The sequence below is a fragment of the Rhipicephalus microplus genome, chromosome X (genome assembly GCF_043290135.1).
Source record: "Rhipicephalus microplus isolate Deutch F79 chromosome X, USDA_Rmic, whole genome shotgun sequence".
NCBI lineage: Eukaryota > Metazoa > Arthropoda > Arachnida > Ixodida > Ixodidae > Rhipicephalus > Rhipicephalus microplus.
Genome location: NC_134710.1, coordinates 370,591,178 through 370,598,826, shown reverse-complemented (window position 1 = coordinate 370,598,826; position 7,649 = coordinate 370,591,178). Strand labels below are relative to the sequence as shown.

At 48.0% G+C, this 7,649-nt stretch overlaps 1 pseudogene; it reads right to left on the bottom strand.

Moving 5' to 3' along the window:
• Positions 1–5,146: 5,146 nt before the first annotated feature.
• On the bottom strand, positions 5,147–7,050 carry LOC119161947 (lamin Dm0-like; annotated as a pseudogene).
• Positions 7,051–7,649: the final 599 nt, after the last annotated feature.

The window sequence follows — 7,649 nt, the reverse complement described above, 5'->3', positions numbered from 1 at the left end:
AGAACAAAACGTCGCAACAGAAATGTTCCAACGTCGTGGGCTCTGGCAGTCGGCCGCGCAGCTGTTTCGGCATAGCGTGTGAGATGGTCTGTCGCAACAATATTCCAGCGATTACCAGCTAGACTTTATGGTAGTGGTCCGTAAATATCAATGCTCACGCGATCAAAAGGCCGACCAGGACAAAGAAGAGGTTGTGACGGGTAGACTTGCCCGAGAGGTAACTTTCGTCGTTGGCACTGAGAGCACGAGTGAATGAATCTCTTCACGTAGTTATACATGCCATGCCAATGAAATCTTAGTCGAAGCCTAGCGCATGTCTTGAAGAAGCCTACGTGGGCGCACTGTGGGTCAGCGTGAAAAGCTTCGCAGATAACAGCTCGAAGATGGCAGGGTATCACAAGGAGACACTTGCAACCGTCGGAAAGGTAGTTGCGTCGATAAAGAAGATCGTCCCTTAGGGAAAAGTTGCTAGCCTGCCGGTGGAGAACACGAGACAGCGCAGAAGTGACACGATAAGAAATAATGCTTATAAGGCCATTGATCCGGGGATTCTTTGTTGTTCTACCGTCATGTTGCACAAAGCGGATGACGCAAATGCAGGCTCTAGGGAAGCGAGGCAAACGCCTTCATCTGATATGGGTGAGCGAGAAAGGGCGTCAGTGTCCGTGGGCTTACGACCGGATCTGTACATAACGTGGATGTCGTACTCCTGACATATGAGTGCCTAGCGAGCAAGTCGTCCAGAAGGGTCTTTAAGTGTGGATAGCCAACAAAGGGCGATGTAATCAGGGACGACGTCGAATGCATGACCATACAAGTAGGGGCAAAATTTTCCAAGTGCTCAAATAACAGCTAAACACTCTTTCTCGGTCACGGAGTAGTTTCCCTCGGCTTTCATCAGAGTTCGTATCGCGTAGATGACAACATACTCATCAAACCCTGCCTCTTGTTGCGCGAGCATAGCACCAAGTCCAGCACCGCTGGCATCAACATGAATTTTCGTGGGAGCGGCCGGATCGTAGTGGTGGAGGATAGGTGGTGAAGTTAGCAGGTGGCGTAATTTCGTGAATGCATCGTTGTATGCTGGTTACCACCAGGTGGAAAGGTCCTTGTTTCCGCTAAAAAGTTCCGTAAGGGGCGCACATATAGAAGTGAAATTTCGAATAAAGCATCAAAAGTATGACTACAAGCCAACAAAACTTCTAAGTTCGTTTAGGTTCTTTGGCTTCGGAAAACTGTTGACTGCTCGCAGCTTGGTGGGGTCAAAAAGCATGCCGTCCCACAATACAACGTGACCAAGAATGGTGGGCTGCCGGGCACGAAAACGACACTTCTTGAGGTTGAGTTTTAGGTTGGCGTCGGTAAGGCCTGTGAGGAGGTACTCGAGACGATTTGAATCGCTGTTGAAATCAGCGGGAAAGACAACAACGTCATCGTGATAACATAAACATGCGTTCCACTTGAGGCCTCGTAAAATAGGGTCCATCATTCAAAAGTGGCTGGAGCATTACAAAGGCTGAAAGGCATAACGGTAAACTTGTATAATTCATCAGGTGTGAAAAATGCTGTTTTTGGTCGGTGATATGCTTTCACAGGAGTATCCAGAACGTAAATCCAGTGAAGAGAAGTATTCTGCTTCCTGCAAGCAGTCAAGGGCATGGTCAGTTCGTGGTAATGGGTAAATGTCTTTACGGGTGTTCTTGTTTAGGCGTTACAGTAGTCGACACAGAAATGAATAGAGCCGTCCTTCTTCTTAACAAGTACGATCGGTGATGCCCAGGGACTGTTAGAAGGCTGTACGTGGCCCGCTGCAGCATGTCAGCAACCTGGTCATCAATAACATGGCGCTCCGACGCTGATACTCGGTAGGGATGCTACCGTAGAGGCGTGTGAGTTTATGTGTAAATCTTGTGAGATATGTTTGATGTGCGACTGAGGCCAGAAGCATAGCTGTCGAAAGAAGTGTGAAAATTTTGCCGTAGGTCGACCAACTAGCTTCGTTCTGAAGAAGACGTTGCGACATCGATGGAGCAGTGGAAAGCGCCAATGGGTGAGTGTTCAACAACAGGGTCAGAGATGAGTGCGCTGAGGTCCGTAGAAAGTAAACTGCACAGAGCGTCAAAAACGTGATGGGCGTTGATCGGACATTCACCAAGATTAAGACATGACATTGATTGACCAAGACGTTGACCAAGACATTCACCGTGGAATAAAGGTAAAGGCCCCTCTAGCATTTGTACACGAGCATCTTCCTGACGCACTGGTGGAGAGTAAAGAGAGACACGGGTAGTGGAGAACATTTGCGTTTAATGAACAAGGCAGAGGGCGTAAATAGAACATCGCCATTGGAAATAGCGTCACACGACACAGTCACCAGCTGAGAAGAGCGCGGTGGTGCGGTGGTGTCGTCAGAAACAGAGCGTTTATAATACGGTAGAGAGGCTTTGACAGCGCCAACATCAGGAAGTGCGAACAGCTCAAGTTCAGTGAGACAGCAGTCAATGAATGTATTATTATTCGCAAGGAAGTCCCAGACAAGTATTATGTCATGGGAACACGAGGGCTGCACTACGAATTTCACAATACACACAATCCTGTCGATGACGACTCGTGTAGTACAGGCTGCGAGAGGCGCTACACTTTGTGCGTTAGCTGTTCTGAGAGAGAGACCAGGTAATGGCGTCAGAACATTGTGGAGTTTGCGGCACAGGCGGACAGAAAGGACGGATAGAGCAGCTCCGGTGTCGACAAGTGCCATAACGACGATAGCATCGACTGACACTTCAATGGCATTAGCTGGACATGGGTGAGGACTTGTGCATGGGGACGGGGATGCATTTCGTGCCTCGGAAACTGCGGCCGTCAGTTTTCCTGATCGGTGGGTCTGGAACGGCGACGCATAGGGGAAGGCGAACGTCGACGTGGAGATGAGTGGCGGTGGGTGGGGCCGAGTGGACGATCAGAGGGAAAGGAAGAGGAAGAAGGCCTTGAATGCGCAGAAGAAAACTGAGGGTCGAAAAAGGGCATTCGTCGAATGTTCTGAGCAGCCTGGCGACGACGACAATAACGTTTCACGTGGCCAACACCGCCACAAGCAACGTCCGCCATTGGTCGTAGGTCTGCGTAGGTCCGCCATTGGTCGGAGTAGACTTTGACTTGCGGCTGGGGGGGGGCAGAAAACTGCGGCCAATGTGGCATCGGCATAGGCGGCGGTGAATAGTTCGGCGGTGAAAAGGGCGGCGGCAAATACATAGGTGCCGGCTGGAACGCAGGTTGTCGAGGTCGAGCAATGGCCTCGGCGTACGTGAGAGGTGCGGCGACTGGCGGTGGTTCACGGGCGGAAGGAAGACCTTGTGCGACCTGGCCTTGAAATAAGGTGCAGAGTGTAGACGTCCATCTGCGTGGTTGTTCGGGTACACAGGACATCAAAGAGAGTTGACGAGCGACCTCAGCGCGGATTACCTCTTGGATCTTTGAGAGAAGAGGGGCATTGTCTTCTCTTGTGCCAAGGGTGGACAGGTTGGACAAAGACTCGTCGTGCACCGAGGGACGTCGGGTGGTAAGAAGTTGCCTGCGCAACTCGTCGAAACTCTGGCATAACTTGGTCAGTTCTACAATAGTGCGAGGACTCTTAGAAAGCAACATTTTGAAAGCATCATCCTCAACACACTTTTTGATGCGCTTGATCTTAAGTTCTTCGGCATCGACCCGTTGACTCGCTTGCAAAGGTCCAGAACGTCCTCAATATAGCTTGTGAAATTCTCACCAAGCTGCTCGGAACGAGTATGCATGCGTTGTTCGGCACGGCGTTTGCATACCCCAGGCCATTCGAAAACTTGTGTGAGGCTCATTTTGAAGACGGACCACGCAAGGAGTTCCACTTCGTGGTTTATGAACCACAGCTTGGCCACGTCTGATAGGTAGAAGGAGACGTAGGCCAACTTGGCGGTGTCATCCCATTTGTTGTGAGTACTCACTCGCTCGTACATAGAGATCCAGTCATCAACGTCCTTGTCTTCTGTACCTGAGAAATGAGGGGGATCTCGCAGACGCAGAGAACAGGCGCAGAGGACAGTAGGCAGTGCTGGTGAGTTGGAGTGGCGCTTGCGTCGGTAGGCCTAATGAACCATAAAATGCGACTCCGAAGCTCCAGATTGATCGAAACCAAGAAGACTTTACCACTTGTAACGGGGTTTATTTGCGAAGCAGAACGCAGAAGGCGAAACAGTCAGGAGCGGCCAGCCAAGCGCAGCAAGCACGAGCTTATGGTGATGGCAATGCCCTTCTGAGGTGCAGAGGAATTCTGCTGAGGCCCCTCTTCATCACTACAAGATGAAGAGGGGCCCTATATATATATATATATATATATATATATATATATATATATATATATATATATATATATATATATATATATATATATATATATATATATATATATATATATATATATACACGAGGCATGCTAGAGACCATGACGTTGATGGCAAAAAGCAGGCGTACATTTGTTATCGCAATAAATTTTGACAGGCCTGTGATGATAAAATAGTCTGTTTTGGTGACCGTAACTGCAATTACATAAACTACATATATGACCAGCAAGCATGACTATCACACTATCGCGATGACCATGATAAATTGGATTTAAGGGCGCATGCACAGATGACATTGGTATTCATACACGCGAGTAACTTTGCCGCTATAGTACGATGGCAGGAAAGCCAAAATGTTACGAGTGGCTGTTGTATATCTGAAGAACGAAGCTTTCACATCTGTATATACTCACACACTGCCCATGTGCAGCGACAGACGTATTGGTCACACTTGGCTTGCAGGTTATGCGTTCCAGCATGCTTGGCGTTACATGAAGCCGTGCATTTGTCTGGTGTGCAAACTGAGGACCAAGATAGAAAGAGACACGTCAGAGATTTCGCCCTCAGAAGAAAGAGAGCAACGAACACTAACAATCTAAGGGAGGCAATCAGGTATAGTAGGTTAGCTATTAACACAGATTATACTGAAGCAATAACCACGCGAAGCGAATATAAGCACTTAAAATTTCCATGGAAGTCGCAGTGGAGGCTATCTCGAGATTCAGAAGTGACGATCACTAGATCTCAATGCCGTGCCCCCCTCCCATAAACTTTCACTTGCAGAGGGCTGGTCTGACCAATTCTGCGAAGACCCAGAAATTATTAAGCATCACTGTCGAAAATATTTTCGTATTAGAACTCCACAGCTCCTAACATTTCTTCAAAAAGTGGGCTTAACCACATCAGGGAAAAATCCGTCAAGCTTCAGTGCCTCAAGCTTTGTATACTGCCACAGGTATGCCTTTGATGCCGTCTGTCATTTATTTATAGCTCTTCAACGAGTACCATTTATATCTGGTATTTAAAATTCTTGGTCATTTCAACAAGCTAAACCAAACTGTGTTCTTCAAAATGGTTCCAATCAGGTTCACACGGCAGTCTAGACTACAAGCTGAAAACCATATTAGTAGTCTAAATTTAGCGTGTACGGGATTTTGCTGTAATGGACCTCGACGTCCGCTGGCTACCTGGCTGTCGTGCAGGAGAGAGAGGCGTCACGTCCGAAATGAACGCTCTTTAATGGAACAATAATTAAAAATCTGATGGCTTCGTGCTCTCAAGCGAGTGGCAAATCATGAGTAGCACTCGCGATGATGATGAATGGAGTCTGCTCTTTGTAAAAGACGAAGTTACAACACCTTAACTGGCCCAACAAATGAAGTCACTCTACTTTCAGTGCGTAGAGCCTTTGAACCGAGCATTTGACTTTTGCTCCGCCCGGCAACTAAAGGGAAGAGGAGCGAACTTTCCTATCGCGTTCGTTATGCAGGTACTTTATTCTTGCTATCGCCCAAACTTGCCGAGGGCGTTGTCTGTCTCCAATAAGAACTAATATTCCTTCCTTCGGCAATTCAGTGCGTTTAGCTTTGTTGATGGCAAAGTTTCTCAGTTCGTCCAGATATTTCCTTTGCCAACGTTTCCAAAATGTTTGCAAGTCTTCTTCTCGCTTCTGAAAGAGGCGGTTCAGCTGGTCTTCACTTTTATCATCCTTTGTCATCATCGCTTGGGTGTTCCAGTCACGCTCTTGCTCCAGAGCAGCTGCTCCAAGTCCCGCACACGCAATGACAGGAACTCGTTTAGAAATTCTAGCTCAGCGATGCGAGATTTAACACCGTCCAGGCGAGCCTTGTAGGTGTGTAGCTCATAACGTGTGACAGGAGAGTCTGAAGAGCGTCGGTCAAACAGTTCCTGTAGATCACGCATCTTGGTCTTGCAGACAATCTGCACTTTCTCCCGGTTCAGCTGCATCTGCTATTCATATTGCTCTTGAAGTTCCTGCAGCGTGTCGGCCACTTTGGGCTCGTAGTTTTTCTTCAGACGCCCATTGACATCTGTCATTTCGGTCTGTTTGACAACGCACACTTCCTCCAGTTCCTTTTTATAAAGGAACTTCTGGAAGTCGAACTGCTCATTCAGCGTCTTGGCACGGTTGCTGAGGTCTGTACAACAATGATCTGATCTTGAAACTCCTTCTTGACTCGCTCCAATTCTTTTGCAAGGTCATCCCGCTCATTCTCGGCATCCTTAAGCTGTGTCGAAGCCTGGTTCAGGCGTCCTTGAGGGTCGAGAACCTGAAACTACAAAGTTGTCGCACGTCGCTCTGCTGTGAACCACTCTCGCTTCTCTTGTTCAGCTTTGCCTGCAGAGCATCGGCGCTGGTCTGCCATTTTTTGGCTTTTAGTTGAAGCCTGGCTCTTTCGTTGGCCGTGTCGTCGACGGCCCGCCAGTCTTCGGACAGTTCTGTTTTGTAAATATTCTTGACGCTGGTCACTTCACGAGTGTGGGTCTCCTGGATCGTCATAATCTGCTTCGTGGGCCTGCTACTCTCAGTTTCCAACTCGCGCACTCTGTCGATGTACGCAGCGAGCCTGTCATTGAGGTTTGTTTGTTCCCTCAGGAAGTAGACTGCTGTCACTGTGGTTTCTTCTGCCTTCTTCGGGAAGTCTTGGTCACACATAGATGTTACACGTCGTCGACGACATCTGTCGCATTTTTGGTTTCCTCTACAATCTATTGTCATATGCCCTTGCCTCAAACATCGAAATCGTCGCCCTGTCTTGTTGAGCATTTCTTTCTTTTCTGCCAACGTAATTTTGCTTTCACGGACCTCACCACTATGCTTTGATGTCATTAAAGACGCTGTTAATGACATGGTATGATGCCAAACTTCTCTCGACATCCCTCCAGTTTTCTGGTAGATTTCTGGCCTTCTTGAGGACGCATATGTCGCCAAAGTTTCTTGGCAGTAAAGCTGATGTTCGAGAAGGTCCAGAAGATCTTGTAGTTCTTTATTTGGCTTGTTATGTCCTCTGAGTCCTTTTGTGCTTGCATTGTGGATACCGCAGTGATTATTGTCGTCGTCTTGTGGCTCTCATGAAACTTCAGCATTAGGTGTGATGGCATGACACGTAAGAGAATTTCCCGTAGCATAGGGAAGTAGGTGACAGGTCTTGTTTCAAGCGTTTTCAGACTCTGCGTGGACTCGAACAAGGTTATGGGGCTCTTGGAGTTCCGTGGTGCTTGAAGATGATAAAACTGGCTGGAGATCGAAGAGGC